The sequence below is a fragment of the Cavia porcellus genome, unplaced genomic scaffold (genome assembly GCF_034190915.1).
Source record: "Cavia porcellus strain 051 isolate PalLab524CR breed Dunkin Hartley unplaced genomic scaffold, mCavPor4.1 scaffold_16, whole genome shotgun sequence".
Lineage (NCBI taxonomy): Eukaryota > Metazoa > Chordata > Mammalia > Rodentia > Caviidae > Cavia > Cavia porcellus.
This window is the reverse complement of record NW_026947499.1, coordinates 68431631-68453755: the sequence shown is the minus strand read 5'-3', so window position 1 is coordinate 68453755 and position 22125 is coordinate 68431631. Positions and strand designations below refer to the sequence as shown.

General features: G+C 34.5%; 1 protein-coding gene and 1 non-coding gene across 8 annotated transcripts in view; one reads left to right on the top strand and one right to left on the bottom strand.

Moving 5' to 3' along the window:
• The window catches only part of Adgrb3 (adhesion G protein-coupled receptor B3), a 720698-nt gene that overhangs the window by 3834 nt on the left and 694739 nt on the right, over positions 1–22125 (top strand). The gene's annotated exons all lie outside the window — the stretch shown is intronic.
• LOC111754043 (small nucleolar RNA U13) lies at positions 11755–11857 on the bottom strand. The gene has a single exon (XR_002788775.1). It is a non-coding gene; the product is annotated as a small nucleolar RNA U13 (small nucleolar RNA).

Genomic DNA, 22125 nt, shown 5'->3' with positions numbered 1-22125 from the left:
GGAGAAGAGGGAGGGGCCCTTTATTCAGGCTGCAGCCCCTAGGAGCCCTGTGCATGTCATCTGTGGGGGGATTTGTAGACTTCGCGCTTCTTTTCCCACCAGAACAGCACAGGGACCCTTAGCTCCTTTCTCCTCAGGCCCCTAGCCTCTCATCCCCCTCTTAGACTGGAAGGGTGTTAGGCCAGAGGTAGCCATCAGTGTCAAGCCTGTTTGGACCAAGTGACTTCTTGACCCTTGAAGATGCTTCCCTTTTATGGGCTCCATTTCACTCTTCGGTGGGTCAGGAGAAGCACACTAGATGGCAAACTGGGGGTTTCAGGCCGTTAGGTCACCTTGACAGGGAGCCCCGAGGACAGGGAGTGGAATGAAAACACAGACTGACCCTGGGAGGCTGCACTGGCCCGGTCCCTGGTGTCCCGGGCACAGGGAGAGAGGGAACATCTCAGAAGTGAGCTAGCTGGAAGAAAGCACTGTGCCACGGAAATGCAGAGGAAACATAAAGTACTGGGGTGATTGTAGATTTCACCCAATCCCTGGTGGGAGAGAATCAGGAGATTTGAAATTGTGGATTGTTTTTAATAATGCAAGGAGGGGGTGACATATTTTAAAAAACGACTTTCCTGTTCAGAAGGTTAATGGCTGTGTTCCATTCATTTGTGGAAAGAGCTGATACATATTCGTTCTTGCTCCCCAGCCCTGCAACCAGCCAGTGTGTTGATTTCTTATGCAGGAAATGTTTTCTGATCGCCACAAAGATCCCAGTCTGTGGAAAGGGACAGCCAAGCTCCAGTCCCGCTTTCCTGCCCTTCCCCCAACAGAAGTTGTCTTTGTGGCCAATATAAAATTGACACGTTGTTGGAGGATTTTCTTTAAGGGGAGCCAAGGCTTTATAAGAGGAACGTGGGAGGGGGAAGAGGAGTCTTAACTGGTTTCATGCAGTTTCTCCCGCTGGGTGATTTGGGGGATGGGAATGATGGACTTGCAATGGCAGAGGGGAAAAGACTTGTTAGAAAAGAAATGCAGGCTGGTGGCAGAGAGAGAAACGTGAAAACCTTTTCAGATTTCTACAGTTCAGTGTTTCCCTAACAGCTGTGACTGAGGGAAAACAAAGTAGTTTTAAATTACAGGAGTTCTTTTCTGTAGTAAAAGTCCCAGAGAAGCACTTGCAACTGCAGGGATGGTATTTAACGCCATTTAAAACTAATTAGTGTCCCCTAGAATAGGAATCTACAGTACGCACAGAAAATGTGATGTTACAAGCAGGCTAATACAGTTGACATCAGAAACTAGAGTGGACTTTGTGGTTGTTGTTTGTTTAATTGATTCAATAAAGTTTAGACATATATTTTTCTAAGTTACAATTCTGTATATCAGATGGACTGCAGATGACTGCCCTTCCTTATGAAAGATAGCAGTGGACCAAAAAGATTTTCAGAGAATTTGCTGGCCATGATCATGAGTGGAGGTCTAGGATTTAGAGCAACTGTGGTGGATGGCCATGGTACTTGAATAAGAGTGGTATTTTCAGACATTAGATGTGTAAACTTTGGGAGAATGTATGTTTTTTGTGACTAATCAGCTGTCGAAATGTGAAGGAATATCTTCATGGACAAAAAAATATGATCACATTAAAATTATTATAATGGTGGTAGAGCTGAACTAGGGAGTTTATATAATAGGGAAATTGTGCTGTACCAATGAAATTGCATGGCCTATATTGTCTGAATTCTGATTTTGTGCTGCTTAATTATTTAGTTAATGTGAGTTACACAGGTAAGAATAAGTAATGCCTGGTGACATGATAGTATCTAATGCACTTATAGATAATATAATTATTGAATTAATTCTTTAACTTCTTCAAAGAATATTTCTTTGGCTATAATACATTGTAGGAAAGGAATGTGAGAAATCAAAACTTATTTAGTCAAATTTATGCCAAGTATATTAAATCTTAAATATTTGACATAAATGATGTATAAAATACTATGAAAGAATTACTTGATACCATTTCAAATAAACTACCGCATAAATGACTTCCCTAGGGCTTGAGGTTAATAATTGTATATAATTGTGCATCTCATGTATAATTTGATTCATAGTCTCATCTTTTTTATGATAACATGAAAATTTGGCTCCTAACATGAGGTTCAGAATTTTTCACCTATATTTATATTATGTGAGGATTGATGTTTTCTGGGAAAAAGTGTTCAGACTCTCCGGTACATATCAAGAGAATAAATGCAGCTTTTGATTTCCATTTTTTGCTTTTGATAAGTATTAACTAGGAAGTTCTTGAGTAGAAGCATTTTCCTCTAGTATTACATCATACAAGTGGCCCACATTTAGCAGGAGAGTTTTCATACTTCAGCTCCACATTATTTTGTGTGATCCCGAGGGGTGTAAATGTTGAATATTGTGAATATATCCAGTGGAATCACACAGTCAAATTCAGTGAAACCTCAGGAGATAGTGAACTCTCAAGAATAGAATGTCTACTTTGACAGAGGATTTCTACTACTGTGTTCCTTTAACAATACATAACAAGCCACCTAGTAGCAAGAAGAAAAGTGTTTTTTAATGAAACCGACAATTAAAAAATACAATATGTAGTGCTTCATAAAATTTTCAACATTACATTTAAGGATTTTCTAAAGATCATATTTAACATAATTGGGAGCTTATAGAATTTCAGTTATTAATCTTCCATTTTTTATGTGAAATTGTGAAAGCCACGTAAATTTGGAAAAAATGAAGAGTTTTTAAAAATAATGAGGCCAGGGTTCAGTTTTTGGAACACTGTGAATGTAAAATGGATGTAATAACTTTCTAAAGGAAATTTAAATAACATTTGTATTTACCTGGTTTTCAAATACGGGTGTGAGCACAGACTGGCATTTATTCATCAAATCATCTTCAGCTTGCCTAAAGGCTTTTATTAGTCTTCCGTGGCCTTTTCTGTGAAAGATGGTTTTGGACCATGGAACTACAATATGGTCTAGGAGCTTATTCCTTATCATTTCATTTAAAGTAAAAGAATTATAATTGCTTGAACAGAAAAATTCCACACCAGGATATCTAAATCACGTAAGAAGTCTTAATGGAATCTTTGTTTTCTACTAACATCAATGGCTCCACTTAGGTGCCAGGAAATTGGGATCCCTGTATAGATTCGGGAACACTGAGCATGCTCCTTTGTCTTACCATGCTGCCTCAGGTAATCCTTGATATTCTGCCGCCCAAGGGCAGTCTCATGATGTGGCTGTGAAAACTATAGTTCATATTTGTATATGTGTTTGCATTTTTAGGAACATATTTATAATCCTGAGGAATTTTCATCCCTCTAATGTTGTTCTGTTGTCTTTCTGCTTTTGGCCTCTGTACCTCTTCATTAATTTTGGTCTGCCTTTCTCTGGCCTCTCGCTCTTCTTTCTTTCTAGATGACTGGCATGGTCCTAATATTCCTCTTTAGAAAGTGAGAATACACTCAGTCTGTTTTTCCTTGAAGAAGCAGGGCCTGAGAGTTTGCCCTGGCTTTTTTCTGGCTTCACAGCGCTTGGCACACATCGCACTTCTGTCCTGGAATGTGTCACACTGCAGTGTGATTTTTCCTCTCTATTCTTATCTCTCTACTCTAGACTTTAATTTCCTAGAGTAAAACTATTGGGATTTTGGAAGCCAGTAGCATTCTAAACTAGAGCTTTGGTTGGAATGAAAGTTGAGTGAACAAAAACAGATCTCAGCAGGAAAGGTAGCAAATTGATTACAGTCAAATTAAAATACATAACTGAGAAAGTATGTACCTTTCACTTCCCTTTTATTTCATTTCCTACCACCATTAATGTATTATCAATGCCACTTCCTGATCTTAGAGTTTTCTTTAGTAATATTTTAAAAGAACAAAAAATAAAATCATTGAGAAATGGTCTTAATGTATGTTTAGTGAACTATTAATGAGAAATACAGTTTGCTGTAGAAGGCCATTTAAAAAAACTGACAGAAAATTTGCTAAACTCTGTCTTCATTTCTCTTTCTCTGCTGAACCTTACATTACTTGTGTAGTAATAACATTTCCCAAATCTTCTCTTCCATAGTTTGATAAACATAGTGTTTTTCTAAGAAAGGGAAAAAAGAGTGTTTGCATGTCAACTTGAGTGTTTCTGTTTTTAGTTCTTGAATTTGAATTATAAATATAGCATGTAGTAATGATTCCATGTCACTAAAATTGTAGACCTGGTCAAGTAATATGGCATTTTTTTTTTCCTTTTACCATCTTGGAATTTTGCCAGACAGTGTAGGAAAAGCTCATATATACAGTATTGGAAAAAAAGAAAAGTACATCAAGGGGCAACATATTTTCATTGGCAGTAGGTAAATAATATTCAGTAATGCATGAAAATTTCAGGGAAGTGTGTTTGCATGTGTGTGACACGTGGATACATACGCGAGTCACTATCTCCTGGATTTTAATCACAGCTAAGGATAAACAGACTGCCCATTCATTTTCTCCCAACATGGAGGTAGGCATTTTATTTCATTTGGAATGTAGCTTCATGGATACTTTTTATTTGCTTCATTTCCTAATAGAAGTAAATCATTTATTAAATTGATTTTTTTCTGATAGGTGTTTTTATCAAATTGAGCTTTCTTTAGAATCATTCTAGAATATATTACCTATGAAACTCATCCAACACTTGGGTTAGTAATTAGCATTCATTAAAAAATAAGATTTTCTTCCCATTTAGAAATGAATATGGGCTGGATTTTCAGAAAGAACTGTGTTTTACCTACCCTTTTACATACTGTGTTACTTTTTATAACTGATTTATTCTCAGATTTGTAATGCTTAACAGTGCTTCTTGTCAGGATATAGGTAAAAAAGGAAATGACAGCAAGTAAGAAAAGAAAGCAACTCATCAAAGTAATAGCTTGGGATATTTTAATTCCCTGCAGTGACTGGAAATTTCTTCTCCATTCAATTAAATAATAAGAAATCAGAGAAGTATTAAAATTTTCTAGGGGTGTCACATCACTGACCCATCTAGAAAAGTATAAAATGAAAGGAATAATTCGATCTGTGTTACACTCCAATGCCTAGAACAACTTAGCCAACTAATAGGACCTTTGACAGGCGACGCAGCCTGGCTGAGTGAAGCTGGCTGGAGTATTCTGTGGCATGATCTTGGGCACTATGCTGCTTGGCACATGACTCAGATAGTATCAAGGTCTTTGTCAGCGTCAGTTTTCTCTCAACCCTCTTCCTCCATCCTTTGATAGATCAAAATAACTTCTGGATAAAAACTCACATTATGTTTCAAATACTTTATCTTCTTACAGTTTCCTTATGATAGGTTTACCTTTATAAGTTGTACATCATAAAACAATCTAGGCATGATGACATATGTCTAAGGTGAAAAAATTAACGTGAAAAAATACTGAGCTGGTTCCCACCGAGTTTCATGTGTTTTTGTCATTACCGTTTTAGCCATTTAAGATCATTCTCCACATGCTTTTTTGCTTTTGGATGAGGAAGAGTATCAAAGGGAATAAGTGACTTTAGTCATTGTGTGATGCTACCTGATAGGCCTGCAAAGTTTTGACAAACCTTTTGCAGTCTTGCTTTGAATGTGCAAGAGTGTGTGTTTGTGTGTGTGTGTGTGTGTGTGTGTAGAAAAATTAATAATTTTTGTTTAAACGCTTTTCTTTCTTTGGTGTATTCATTGTTACACAGTCATTTCTTTACAGATTAAAGAGTATTTTGAGTACTGAGTCTGCTGAGTACTTCGTCTTGATGTGTTGCATATGAAATTCTTTCTTAATGAATGTAAAGCTGAGAACCAGAAAAGGGAATTTGTGTTGGAAATTTTGAGAGAATTTTCATGTATCATTGAGAATCTGAATAATAAAACAAAATTTAAAGAATGCTGTTCATAGTTAAGTAGTTTGGTATAGAAGGTATAGTAGTTTTCCAATATGATAAATGTAGGTTCACAATTCAGGGGGAAATTCTCATCTAGCATATGCATTGTCAGTGAACTAAGTATTCACTGAGACATTTCCATTGATTTTGAAACTGCTGATAATATTTCCTTGTGAAGTATTTATTTAAATGTACTTTTTACACTTGCAACAGTTGTATTTAGCATATCTGGTTGATTTTATCCAATCTTCTAGGTTTTATTATTCTATATAATGAAGAGGATTCTCTTCAAATCAATGTAGTTTTTGAAACATTGGTTTAGTTCTTACTCATTGCCTACAAACTATTGCCTTGATAATCATTGATGTAGATTGTCAGTTAATTATTTGAAATGGCCTATGAAGTGGGATAGTTAACAAAGAGCCTCGTGATTGTATATTTTGCAATTGATCTTAAGAGGGCAGCATTTCTAGATCTTCCTGTTGATAGAAGCATGTCTAATACATCAACTAGTGTGGTGGGAGAGTCATTCCATGCCTGGGAAGCTAAACTTTGCATATCATTACTGATAGGCAGTGATGCTATTTAAGCTGCACTGTTTTCAAGTATTTTAATCTTTGCTACATTACACAAAATGGAGATTATGTTTTGAGATTATTTTGAAAAAGAATTATCTTGAAATGTTAGTCCACAGTACTCCATTTTGTGAAAAAAAAAAAAAGACTTTGCTGTGATTTCTTTTACTGCATTGTGATCAATTATGACAGATCAACATGAACCAAGACCTACTCAAGGCTTATATATTCAAATATTCCTAGAAAACAAAATTGTTTATCAGTACTCATTTGAAGATTCTGATATTTTTCTTAAGCACAATTACAAATGCCATTTGCAAGACTCTATAAAATACTACTTGCACTGTGTTTATTTTCCTTTTCAGCCATGATCCAGAAATTGTACTGCCTTGCAGAGTCTGACCTGGTTACCTATCTCTTACAGTTGTGAATGTATTCATAGTTTGCACAGAAAGCACAGCAGGTAGCAAAGGCACAATAAATGCATTGATATGCAGCAGTTTCTTTCAAAATTGAGTGAATCGGTTCTTTCACCTCAGATCACAAATGTTTGTTGATGGGCATTTCCCCCAAAACCAACTCCCTATGGCAGATTCGTTGTGCTTGGAACATACTGTAGAATATGAACATAAAGTGTCTATTATTTTGTGCTCTACCATATTAAATGACAAAATTTACTTGCTAACCTAATCCTGCATTAATGTTTTAAAATTATTTCTTCAACACAGAAAGTTTCTTTGGGGACTGAGGGTTGTTTGGGGAAGTAGAACAAATACGTGCATGGGAATGGTATTAAAACACTGCTAGAACTAGGTTACAATGTTTAATATGCAACTTACATGCATACTGTAAAAGACATGAAGGAGATCATGACATTAGCCAGAGAATGCTGCCTCTGTGAAATTATTTTTCAATATGAGGTGTTTTAGGTGAGAGCTGTGTCAACAAAAGTATACTTTTTTGTGTAATGTAAACTCAGTGAATTTCTTATAGTGTTGTGCCCTTTTAAAGTGATTTTCAAAATATTGATGAACTTTAAAAATAATAATTTTACTCTGACATATCTAAAAAGTATGTGTTCCCAATGAAACACACTTTAAAAAGGTAATCTTCGTCTTCATATCCTTCAGAAAATAAAAAAAGTAAAGCATTTCAAAAATTAAAACTCTATAATAAAACCTAACACTGGGAAAATGTCTTCCAGTTTGCAAAGCTCTATTGCACGTATTGTTTTGTGCAGGCTGTAACTATATATGAGGAACATTTTATTTATCCCACTAACTCATGTTGATCAAGCAAGATGCCCTGAAGTCCATGCTGTTCATTTTTCTAAAAAAATAGTGTAATTATTTTCAAATGTAAACTGGAGATGTTGATAAGCATTGGTTTTCTCTTTCTATTTTTAGAGCACTTGAATCAGAATCATAATTTCTTAGATTTACAAGGATCTTTCAACATTATCTAACCCCTATTTTTAAATGATTCATAGAACATCAGTCTTCAAATATATATTTGGACATTATTCATCTGAATACAACTGTTTTTGGAAATTACATTCAAAGCTATTCATTAATGCAAAAGAGATGTAGACATTTGATAGACTTACTTGATAGTTTTAATTTTTTTAATTACCAGTCAGGATAATATGCAGAGTAAACTTTGTTATACTGTTCAATGTAGACTGTAGACTAGTCTACAAATCAGAGCTTTCATTCATTAGATTGTTGTTTTGTTGTATATTATTTAAATGAATGAGATGTAGGCCTCAAACAAATGTTGATTTTTTTGGTCTAAACTTACTTTATTTAAAGAATACCGTGCTCAGTTTCAGTCTGTGTAAATTGATTCTACATCTTGAATTTCTGTTATTACTGAGGGGAAATCTATTTTGAAAAAATGATGTCTTTCATGTCACACTTTCCTTGGTACCCCAGCGGTGGTTGTGGAGGGTGGAGGAACAGGCAGGTCAGGCTGGTTGTCCCTCTGGGCTTCTTGCTGTGGGTTGGTGCCTGCTGTGAATTTGCATAGTGCTCATTCCCAAGCCTCTGTCTAAGAAACTTCGCAGGCCCAGGGTGCCCTGTCCTTCAGAAGCCCTTGGAGTGCTGGCTGCCCACGGTTTCTAGCCTTGGTGCTGAAATAACTTGGCCTGTGCATACTTTCTGCTCACTACCACCATGGAGGACTCCACTTCTTTCTTCCTGCAACCTTGCCGGAAATAGAGATGTATGGGGATCGTAGTGAGATGATTTCTGACTATTGTGAGATTGACCTGAAACCAGTGTTCCAAAATTTTGTCCTATCACTGAACTTGCTAAATATCTTAGAGGATAATTAACTCTTTTAGAGATTGGCACATGGACCAGTCCAGTCAAATAGAGAAATGAATAATTATAGAAATAATAATTTAAAGAATTAGTGAAAAGTCATCAATTGATCACTTTTTTAGTTCAGTTGAAATGTGCTTTTACTTAATCTCAGCTTAGTATTTAAACTCTTGAGATTTAGCTCTCCAAATGACTTTTCTATATTTATCTGTTGTTTTATGTCTAGCATATACATCATATATAATTTTTAAAATGTTAATGTGCATTTCAAACATTGTACTTTCCGGAACACTTCAAGAAATATTTGTGTGATTGGCATGAAAAAGCAGATATATTCTGTGCTCCCAAATAAAACATAAAAATATCTGACAGATGATAATTTAGTTCTAATTTTGTATCATTATCAAAACAAAAATGTAAAATGAAAATAGAATTTCATTTTCTGTTTTAAATTTTGTTTTGCCTGTTGTTACTATCTCTTGGAAAGTAAAACACAAACACACATACACACAGAACTTTCATTCTTTGTATCATTCTGAAGAAGGATCAAGGTAGCTAAATTTCACTTATAGTTTCATAGGAAAATTACATTTTAAAAAAACCTTTTCATGTTTATCCATTTGTGCCCTTTCATAACCCCAAAAATGAGCTTGCGAGGAAAAGAGCCACCAGAAAAATTTTTAAAAGACTGACCTTTTTCTGAAATTAATTCTATGATGGTTTGGAATTGGCACTATATAACAAATGTTTAGAATATGCTAGGTGTTTTGAAACTATTTCTTTTTATATTTCCTATCCACTATAAATGTTCTTTAGAAAAGAGGGCACCTTAGGAAGGGACAAGTATCTGTTTACTTTATATAATATTTCCAACTCAAATCTGGCACCCTTTCAAAGATACGCTTCTTTACAGTAGACACAAAAATTCCAGTTTATTTTGGTTTCCCAGATGTTAGCTTGCTTTACAGATATGTCAGCCTATGGTCAGTTCTATTCAGCTGGCCTACGTTTTTATAACTTAAAAGACAAACAGTGTGTATTTTCAGTGATGACTAAGAAATTAAGGGATTATCTGGCGCTTTTCATTTTTCAGTAAGCTTTACGTTTGACTTTGATGACTTAAACAACCATAGAGTACTGTCTTGTGATTCGCTCAGAATAAGCACCTTTTAAGCTTTTAGTATCTTAAAAATCTACTCTTTTGAAATGTTGGCTTCTTTCCCTTTAGTGGCTTCCTCAGCATTTTCTGATGATCATATTTTGGTGTTAGTGGTTACAAAGAGTATAAATGGGTTCCAGGCATAATAAATATTAAATGTGCCTGTCTTTGGGCTCTGCAGTCTGAGACCACAGAAACCACAAAAATGGAGCGATGGGAATTCTGGAGCAGAGGTGAAGTTGATCTGTTACACAGTAAGAACAGATTTAGGCAAACAGAATAAATGAACAGAAAGATATGAAATAATGCAGTTGTTTGCCCTTGAACTGTGGAAACTTTATTTCCGTCTCTGCCAAAAAAGCCAGTATGTAAATTTTCACAACTTAAAATAAATTTTCAAAGACCTGTTCTGCTTGAAGTGGTCAGGATGCCTAGAGCCTAGCCCCATCAGTGTTTCCCGTGTTGGTTCGAGAAGAAACTGCTTCAAAAACCTACTGTAGAAATAGTCGCTATACGATGCCACATAAAAACTGCTGTTGTGCTCTTTGAGAAATTGCTTGCAGTGCTATGATCACCAAGTACATAGAAGAACTGTTGTTTTTACTATGTTTTACTCTGAGTAAATTTCATGGTTTGCCTAAGATGCCGGAGGCTCACCTGGATATGCTTACTTTTCCTCCATTCCCTGCTCCTCCTCACCTAACAGGATTGCAGGTTTATCTGTGGCTCTCAGCCTCCATGTGAAAATGTTCTCTTCCTGCTGGTGCTTCCAAATGTCTTTGCCTCTTCCTGAGCAGCGAGCAGTGTTACTCAGTCCTCTGGCCTTTCGGCAAGTTGCATCCTGCTGGTCGCCATTGTCATCTCCTTTCAGGCACCAGTGCATGTGTATTTGCTTGTAAAGATCTTCCTGGAATAAAGCCATGCAGGTTCTAAGCCAGACATGAACTTCTCTGCTCTGTCACATTTGTCAAAAAAAAAAAAAAAAAAAAAAAAAAAAAAAAAAGCCACGTTGTGATTCTCTTTCTGTGCCTGTCACGCAGACACTTTCTTCCCGGCTTGGCTTGCCATTGTGGGTGGGATGTGAGGGAATCCCCCCCACAGCTCTCTCTGTTTTCCTGGCTTTCTAACTCCACACCTCTTCCAACTTGTGCTCCTAGACAGCAACCCTCCTGCAAGCTAGCCTCCTCTAAGCAAATCTTTTCCAGCATAGGAATTTTCCTAAATCAACATGAATACTCATTTAGAATCATTTAACTCTTCAGTTGCTAGTCAAAGGCTTTATTTTTAAATCTTTATAATTGTATTCCATATGAGTTATATTCATTCCATCTGTTTCATTTATTGTTTTGTTAATCCTGAGTAGCTCATTTGCAAACACCAAGCTTCTTGCAATTAAAAAAAAAAATTAAGACAATGAAAGTTATTTTTAATTCTCCTAGAATTAAAATACCTACTGTGAATACTGACAAATGAATATCTGTTCCTAAAACAACAGAAAGCTTATTCCAGTTGGCATTCTATAGACATACATAGGTAATTGGTGTGTCATTCATGCTCTTTTCCAAATAGTCTTAAGGCTTGTATCATCCTGGGTACAGTATGTAGGAACTGTGTTCATGTGACCCAAAAAGAAGCCAACTCATGCTTCTTTTGGGTCATGTGAGTAACCCTCTCCAATAACTTGTGAATAAAAGGGACATTGCTTCCTTCTGAGCTATCTTATTTCTTTGCTAGAGTGGGACCGTGGAGCTTTCTTTATTCTTTTTTTTTTTTTTTTCATGTCAGACGGGTAATGTGCAGAGGTCGTAACAAGGTAGAAAGGAGGCACATGTCATGCATAGAGCATGAACACCCAAATCATCACGCTTATGAACCTGAAGATCACCTGTACCCAAGAGAAGGGGCTCCTCTGTCAACCTGAGTTGTTGAAAGGTTAAACTGCTAATGACCCTCTGGCTAAACCCTTTGTCAATCTGTGGCAGCTGTTGAGTTGTGAGGAAGAATAATTTTCCTGTTTTGAATTATCGGGATTATATCATACTTTAACTTATCCTGTTACATCCAGTCCCGTCAAAGAGAACTGAAGAGTAATGGTGACTGTACTAAGAGATTGTTAGATGTAGCTTTGGTGCATTCTGTAATCCCACTGTCCAGTGCACTGGCTGTGTTGTTATCATATTTGCTGGAAGAAAGGCTTATCCATATATATTCAGCATTGTACTTTGGGGATAGCTGTATTCAGACTTCTCCAAAACAACACTGTGCAATTCATTTTAGATGCTTATCAAATGTTCTCGTGTTAGTCTGGTGAAAGTTCATAATAAAATAGCCACAATATCTTGGGTTTGTAATAGAGCATTCTTTCAACATTTAAGAAGTTACTTCAAGCTTTCTGTATTTTAAACCCAAAATTAGTGAGTAGGTATTGTGGTCTTTCATTAAGTCGTGATTGCTACAAAAGTGAAAGATGCTCATCTTAGCAAGGTAATGCTTGCCTAAAGGTAAACTTTTCTGTTGTCTTCTTTCTGCCTGCCTTTTTCATTTCTACCTTTTTTCTTCTTCCTTCCCTTTTTGGTCCATTCCTTCATTGCTTTCCTTTTTTATATACATAGACTATGATTTACAAATATCTATAAATGAAACATTGAAATAATGTCCACAGAATCTGTTATCAATATACAGATATTCTTTTGTAAACAAATCTTTTTCTAGTAGTTCCTGGGGAGCTTGTAATCACTTAGTAAGCACTGCTTCACTAATCTTAACAATTTTCTTGTGAGGCTAATTATGCAGCAATAATTAACCTCCTCTTCCAGTAGGTGGGCTTATGTCAGAGAAGTATTCTTATCTCCCCTGAGAAGTAGGAGGGAAAAAACAGGCTGCTCTGCACTTCAAAAAGCCTCTGCCCTATTGACTGGGAAGGAAATTGCTCTTCTCAAAGCTAGTGATGTGCTGGCAGGCTTTGATCTTGAGAGGCGTGTCTTCTATTTATTTTCTTGCTTTTCCTCTTCTCAAGAAGTTTAGGTTATCATAAGCTCATTAATTATAAACGACACACTCCAGGAGTCAAGGAATGGTACAGAGCCATTGAGCAAATGAGAAATTAAAATAGAAAACAAATACTTTCTGTTTTTTCGTTTTTTTATGTGCTCTGAAGATTCAAGAGCAGAGTGAACTGTCTGTTAAGTTCCCACAGGTGTGTATGATAAGTAACATATGCACAGGCAAAGGCACACATGCACACATACACACGTTTGCAGCGACAAATTTTCATGGCTACGTTACATTGAATATGATACATATGTAGAGAATGTACAAAGGTAAACATTTTTCAATACTTTGAGAATATTATGTATTAAACTGCAATACTACCTAGTGAATGTATGTTAAGCAGGGAAGACTTTAAGAGAAGACTATAGGAATGCAAAAGTAAAAATAGTTTTTGCTATATAACACTTAAACTTTAAGTTGATTTCTTTGAAAAGTCATTTGAAGTCTTTTTAATAAATGTATCCAGAGTAGTCTTGTGTGTGTCTCCTTGGAAATAAGAAATAAAAGTTTTATGTAGGATTTAAGAGTAAATTATTTGCCAAATAGATTTCTAAAAGTAGAAACAAGTATCAGGTGTTTTGTAAAGGTCAGTTTGCTTTTACATTTTGAAAGAAATCGCATATATAATGGATAACAAATCAGTCCCAGATTTTCTTTGATCATGGACTGTTACTTAGAAACTTTTATCATATACTGGATTTAGCACACTCCACAGATAGAAATTCAGTTTTAGGTTTTAAGTATTTCCTTACAGGAGTTAATTTAATGTAAAACAGAAATTGTAGGATGCATGTCTTCAAGGTTATGTTAGAAATTCTAGGTTCAAATCCCAGTTTGTCCATGTTTGGTTCCATGGCCTTTAGAATATCACAGATCTCCCTGGACATCACTGGCTTTTTTAACTGTAAAGGGTGATGATTTTAGTGAGGAAACATGGAGATCTAGTGAGATAATTCACATAAGACACGTGGCCACATGGGACGTCAGTGCCTTTGCTGTGGAGATCAGGCTCAGTAAATGTTAACTAGCTCATCTTGGAATATTTTACTGCATTAGATCTTTTTAGTATAACGAATGAAGTTTTCACAGTAAAAAGTAAAAGTAATTATTTGATAGACCTCAGAGAAATTAAGGTATCTTCTGGCTTGTTTGGTGTACAGAAATGCTTTATTTTTCCCCCCTTTACCTGCCTCCAGGTAATTTTGTTCTTGAGAATAACAGTATCAGTTAAATTGCCACATCTGTAATCCTTACTTCTCCTTTAAGATATGAACCATTTTCATGTCACCTCTTTTTCCTTCCAAAATGAACTTGTCGGTGATATTTCATTGTATTTGGCCACCTGAGCAACTTTATTTTCCGGGTATGTGTGCCCTTTAGGTCTACACCATTGGTGGTGAACCTGTAGTGCACTTTTTTTGTTTTTGTTTTGTTTTGTTTTTTAAGACAAAAAGATTTTAATATATGAGTCGTGTTTTCTAAACTAAAACCTCAGTATTCAGATTTACTTTGTGGTTAATAGGTGGGTGTGGGGTTACCGTTCTGGGCATTCCTCTCTAAACAGTTCACCATCATTGGCTCTAGACCTTTCTTGATAATGTTAGTGTTTACATGGATTTACATTGTATTGCTAACGGTGTGACAAATCTGTATTTTGATGGTTTTTTCCCTAAGGATTGGTATACCTGTTAACCTGAAGCAAACTCATTTATGTCTCCATAGGTCAGGAGTTTCTTTTTCCCTTTTAAGCAGACTCACCTTCCTTTGAAAATATTTTGCCTACTGTCTCCTTTTTAACATTTGTTTTTAGGCTTAATGTAGGAAAATGGCAATACAATTTAAATCCGTTTTCCATTTTCTGAAAATGTGTTCTCTTTAATTTCAATGTTGTAAAACTTTGACTTTTGGGTATTACAAAAAAAGACAGTATATGTAACGTTTGAAAGTTCTATCTGTTTAGAAGAGTTCTTCAGTTAGAAGACTAATCAACTATCTTCGGGGTGAGATTTTGCCTTTGCTGCCTGAGCGACTTTGTCTCAAAAATAGATTTTACTTGTGCTTCTAAGATAAAAGTAATTGTCTACAACTCACAGGAAGAAAAATGAATAACACTCATGAAAAACTTGTAGAAAATATAAAGTGGTATCAAAGCTGTTGTTAGTATTATTATTGCCAACAAACATTGCACGGTTAAGGACAGTTGGTAGTGTGGTGCATTGGCATGTACATACATGGACGTTCTGCCCTATGATGATAAATCTCATGAATATTGAATGGTTTCCTGGGCTTGACATCGTTAATATTCTTATGTTTTATGGTTGGAAAAATGTTCACTTCTTTTACCTTTGTTTTCTGTGTTAATGGAAATAACAAGAATTTGGGCTTAGTAATGAGAAATTTCAGAATTTCATTTTCATCCCTTCCTTCCACTAGCATTGTGACGTATGCTAATGTTGAACCATGTTTTCTTAACCTATAGTGACCACATACATACAGTTTCTTCTTTAAAAATTTAGTTTAGATACAAAAATACCTCAAATTAATGCATGGATAATACAAATTGAATAGTTCTCTTAATTCTCTGAGGTTTTTTTTTTTTTGTCTTTTTCCTTTTTATCAGTACCAGGGATCCAGCTCATGACTTCCTGCTTGCAAGGCAGGTGCTTATGCTGCTGAGCTAAATCCCCAGCCCCGAGTTTTTTTTTTTTTTTTTTTTAAGGTAATCTAAACCTGTAAGTTTTGGGCTGCCCACAGGAAATGAGGTATAATGGCTGCCATTTTATTCACTTTCGGGGTCATCATCTATAAGATGAAGATTAGAAATTTAGTGAATCATTCATAGTAAGCTTGTTTTCTTACATCAGTCAGAAAAGCACCTTAAAAATAAACAGATCCTTTTTTTCTTTTGTTCCTTGAATCAGTCGTTAGTATTAGAGGACAATGAGTATAGATGGACTAACAGAAATTTATCTAAAGCATTCAGAGAAGACTGGGAGAAACCATTAATTTCACATAACCATTTATTTTCTTCAGAAGGAAAAGACTACATATAAGCAAGAATGAATCTCTTTGTTGTATTAATAAGTTAAAAATTATTAAAAATGTTAATCATTAAGGAATATAATTTGGGCAAACTACAAACAGGCTAAAATATGGAAAGATGTAGTCGGAGCTTCCTGATTTCATGGAATGTTTTGTATCTTTCCCAAGAAGACTACACATAGGAATCTGTATGCCTGTTCAGCTCATAAGTTAGTATTTTAGAGCTAGCTGTGCTGTTGTTCAAGTAGGATTACTCAGCAAATTTAGTACAGAAGGCAAAGAACACAATGGCCTGTAACTTATATTTAGAATACTCAACTTTTGAAATGTTGATAAGCATAGTCATTTGGAAGCATTTTCCAAAAAGTCACTCAATTTTGAGCCTTTGAAATATGAAAGATTATTAATAGACATATATTCAGAGTTTTGAAACAGATCTTTCCTAATTCAGGCACAGCAGACCCATATTAATATTAATTAAATATAGCTTACATATAGCTTACTATTACTGGTTTTGCACAATTTAAACCTTATGTTAAAAAAAAAATTCTGTTAAACTGACATCCATGAGGAATGTCTACTTTAACAATTTACCCACAGGAATTTTCTTTGTATGTTAGATCTTTTAAAGAGACGCCAAATGGAGACCAAAAAAAAAATAATGAAACCTATCATTTTTATTTGTATATTTTTGTTTTGTAGATTCACAATATCAGTGAATCTTTCCTGTGTGTCCGGTACAATTTTAGTTACCTGTTTTAGTCTGCCGGAAGAGCCCATCAGATAGCTATTATACCGTCCTTATTCCAGATGAAATACTGGGACACAGAGAGATTAAGTGCCTTTCCCAGTGTCATGTTAAGAAAGCTAAGTTGAATTCGAGAGCATGTTCTTAATGCCTACCCTGCGCCACCACTCTGTAAAGATAGATGAAATCTAATATTTTTTAATAATTCAGAAAATACTCAACCAGTGCAGTCTTTTACGTTTTAAAACATGGTAAAGCTGCCTCAATAACAGTGGTGTATCTTCTTTACCCAAGTCAGTTGTCTTCAGTTTCAGCTCTCCAAGGAAATCTTCAAGTGATTGAAATTAGGATATTGATTTGTACTCTGCTGTAAAACATACAAGCTTATGAAATACCTTATACTTACTAATATAAATTTTTAAAATTATTACATTTTCCATTAATGTAAATATTCATTTAGCTGTAAATGTAGTCTATTTTTAATATATTGTTATGGAAAATTATGAATGCCTTGGGTTACAAGGACATAGATGTTAAATGCTTTGCAGTCTAATTGCTTTGAACTTCACTTAGCACTACATTAATGCAACTAGGTGCTTAATCTTTTCTGTAATTATGATTATAGAAGATCAAAATAAAGCTAGAATTATAATTATCTTTGCTTGTGTAAGTTAATGATTTTAAGTTGATAAGGCATCATTTATAAGAGACAAAAATAGTACACAGTGAGATTAAGCATCTCTAATACCAGAAGATACAAGGTAAGTATAAAAAGAAAGAGAGGTGAAAAGTTCATTCCTTAGTTCAAGGGGTATTTTATTTAATTTTTGTCTTTAAAATAATTTGTCAAGTTTTATTTTAAATGCTCAACCTCTATTGGTTTGTCCATTGAAAATAGTTTTCTGTTTGAAAAAAAGCAAAATCCTCATCTCTTTTTAGTAAAATAATTATTTGTGGATTTCCTTTTTTGTAGTAACAATTATTGAGAGATAAGCTGATGCAAACATAATTTTTTAATAATAGTGATTCAGTATTTTATGATGTGTTTCCTGACAGGAAGTAATAGAAGTCTTTATTTTTCCTATTAAAAAGAACGTCTTCATTCATTCCGAGAAGAATTCAGAGACTTTATGTAGATCAGTATTAGTCAAACCCCCAAAAGAAAATAATATAATGTTAAAACTATATTTGACATTTACTAGGAAATTTATGATTTTGTGTCATTTTGCATTTATTGTATACTTTGTGAATGTTTTCTCTACTAATTCTTGCTAGCATGTGTATGTGCTGTTCTGTAATTTTTTATTGATTTTAATATAATGTACCTTATAAACTTGACATTTATACAACACACATATATATAACACATATTTATTATGTTCATATATATACTGTCAATATTAATGATTTTTATAGTTTATCATTGCAAAATTTATTGTATATGAATTACTAAAAATTTTTATATCCATGCTAATTATGTAGAAGAACTTAGATACCTGATTAAAAATATTATAAAATTTTCATAATTTAACAGATTAAGAAAAATACTTTAAAAAACCATTCCATGGCAGTTTACTTGTTTTGAATATCTGGTTAACATCTGGAGTAGTGCAAGTTAACACAGCAGTAACAGTCTTACACACTGATCCCCCTGTACGCACAAACACTAGGAAGGATTAACTACTATTAATTCTTGCTTTCTTTTGCCATAGAGATTTGCTTGTATAAAAAAAAGAAGATTTGAGAATACTTAACTGTAGAATATCCACTGAAATTTATATGCAAAATATGAATAACCTTAATACCAGATTTCAACTTAATTAATATAAATTCCAAAAGAAAGCTAGATCTAGACAGTTGTCACAGATGATTATGATAAAATCTCATTAGCAATAAACAGTTACAGTAAGAGGGATTAGCATATTAGACAGAATCTTAATGTTAAAAAGCTCATATTTTAAACATCTTTAATATATCTGATGGATTATAAACTTCATAACATGCAATGTATAAAAATATAGTATGCAGTATTAGAAGTTATATTTTATACATCAATTCTATCATTTTCATTTGTTATGTTCATAAATTTGGAATGGTTTCAATTTAAAATGGTAAATGAACTCATGCTTTGTACCCTATAAAAAATAATTTCCCAATTTAATTTAAAAATAAACATAATAAGCTCAATTAGTCTGTATAGGAAACACCACAGGTTGATGATGTGAATTGTCCTTTCAAGTTACAAATTATTTAGTCAGTTAAATTAATATTCTAATCTTTTAAAATTTTGTTCTAATCTAAATTTCTATGCATTTTGTAAGGCATATTTAGTAGAATAATATTTAAAGATAAGCTGGAAACTTTTATGAAGTAAACTATGATGAACTTCCTTTAACATGTCGAATAGCTAGCCAAGTGCTTGAGTAACATAGAAGAGAGATTGTCTTATAATTACTCTTTTATGCTAATTCTGATTTTTGAAGGACTTGTCAGAGAAAGCATTGCACTCTGCCATGAATATCTTCTCTTCAGCAGAAAGTTAATTTAGCTCATACTGTGTTACAATAGTTGTAGATAACATATGTATAAATAATTTATATAGGATAAAATGGATAAATGGCTGAAAAGAAATCAAAGGTCTTGGTGTTTTCTTTCTTTTAGTCTAAGATTATTTTATAAAAAATGTAGATGCTACCTATACATAGTAGTTCAAAAATAAATAATAGCTAAAATAGATACGGTCCAAAAACTCACGTCAGCATAACTGTAACCATCTTGAATCACAGTTGTTATGATTGCTCCTGAGTAACCCTGCTCAGATTTTCCTGTTTATAAGCAGTGATCGAAAACTTTGATGAATGTTTGAATTTTTAAAAAATATTTCAGTAAAATACAGATTGCTATTAATTCATTTCAGAGTACTCCCCCACTTGCACACACTTAACCCTTCGTCATTCTTGCCACTTTCTAATGCAGTTCTGGATGTCCTCTTTGTGCATATCTTCAGTTTTGCCAGCCTGGCTGTCTTGGTGCCCTCTATTAATTCAAAACACCTACCTTACATGGTTATTTTGACTTTGAGGCAGGATTCGAAGTTGCACGGTGCCAGATTTAGTGAATGAGATGGATGAGAACACCCATAACTTTTTTGCGATCTTGTCTCTGTTTTATGGCACTGGCGGCAGCATTTGCTATATTTTTGACCATGCCCTGAAAAAACACTGAGGAAAGACTTCCAGAACTACTTCTGAAAGTGACAAGAATGACAGAATAAGTGTATTCAATGATAAAGTGTCTTTTATGGTAATAAAATTAAATTGTAATTTTCACCATGTGTTTTGATCACCCCTTCTATTTTCTCAGCATAGTATAAATAGGTAGAAAAAAATCAGAGTAGGATGTAAAGCTTTGCCCCCAGGCTGTACATCTGTTTGAGTTTGGAATATGCTGACTTGTTTTGGTAGCTTGAGGTAAAGCAGTTATATTTTGGTTTGGAAGAGGTCATACTTTTGTCTTAATCCTTTTGTAAACCATCTATCTACCTGTACTCCAAATTGCTAACCAGTGCTATGCATCATCATTAAGACTATAGCAAATCCTGGATCTGGCTGTCTCTTTCTTGGTCCTGCAGCACGCTCTGGTTGTTTCTTACATACTAGGACTGAGTAGATTTAGAATGCAGGACTTTCAGGCTAATGTTATCACATGTTATGAGTTCAGCGATTTCATATACAAAAGGTTTTTTTTTTTTGTTACCTCATTTTCCAAGAAGTACCAGTAGATGCAGTATTACATGAGCTAGTTATGGAAAACAGGTGTTTATTCATATATTATCTTCTCAGCCTTGAAGCCAGAGCAGTGTACTATAAATAGTGAATACATTTTAATATGGACCTCAAATAAGAGTGTTTTAAGATTTTTTTTGTACATTTGTGGAAAGGAAAGAACACTATAGGTGATTTGAAAACCAAGAGCATTATGGCCATGGTCATTCAGATTTAGACTGGGATTTCAGAATTCCAAAGTACAATGTAAGCAAATGAAACACCTTTAATAGAGGTTGCAAAGGAGAATGGCTCTGGACTATTCTTGAGCGGTGTATACATTGGGTTAAAAGATGAATGGGCTTATGTAGACCCTGGTGGAAAAGATCCAAGAGATCTTCAACTAGATTAAATGCTTTGAATTTTAATCTAATGGTAGAGTTGAGTTTTAGGAGGAATTTCTTATGACATCATGAAAAGTCCAAATGAAGCTTAAATGAATCAAATTAAACTATTTGGAAAGGACAGCAGGAAACCAGTGAATGGATTTCTGTAGAAATCCACGATTAGGGGCCAGGGATTTAGCTCAGTGGCACAAGCACCTGCCTGGAAAGCATGAGGTCGTAAATTTGATCCTGGTACAAAAATCAATCAATAAATAAATCCAAAATTAATGAGACTGAAACAGCAGTATTGAAAAGCAATGATGGAAAAAAATCACTATGATCAGTTTGAGACACTTAAAATGGCAAGGTTAATACATTTTCAAATGAAATAGTGGAGAAAAGAAAATGCTTGACTTTTGATGACTCTGGCTTTGGCACAAATTAGGAACTTGAAAAAAGGAATTGGTTCAAGTTGAGTCAAGGACGATGGAGGCATGATGAGTCTGAGGTTTTGGCAGATAATTAAATTGGCAATGTCTTGTGTAAAAGCAAACTTACTTTCCCATTATGTCTCTATTACCTATTAGATATAGATTTACCACATAATTAAATAAATCTAAGGAGCTTTAAGACTTTCCTTTTATGTAATGAGTGCTTAATATTTTTGGAGGACATATGAAGCAATAAGATAAAGTGCCGTAATATAAATTAATATTCAGAGGAGTCATTTATTTTGAGTCATCCAAAATGATAACAGTCTGAGGTGAAGACTGATCAGATCTGAAGTGCATAGAGTAGACAGATCTTGGATGTACTCAATAGGAATCTTGAAGTGAGGGAAGAAGGATTGTCAGGCTTTGGGAAAGACTGTGATGAGGAATTTGAGGCACTGGTCACAGGGCATGCCTTTTAGTAGTTGTGTATTATTTCCCCAGAGCATTGTAAAATCTCATGTTCAAAATATAATTTAGTACTACATAAGATAAAAGGGAGCCAGGAATGGTTATAATACAAAGATGTTTGTTCTTTTAGTATTTTTGGACATTCATTTTTTAAGGCACTGACTTAAAGGTTTTTTTCTAGTGTTTGTACACATTGCAAATTACATATAAAACCCACCAATCATAGAAAACTTAGACTGGAATTTGTGATGTATAAT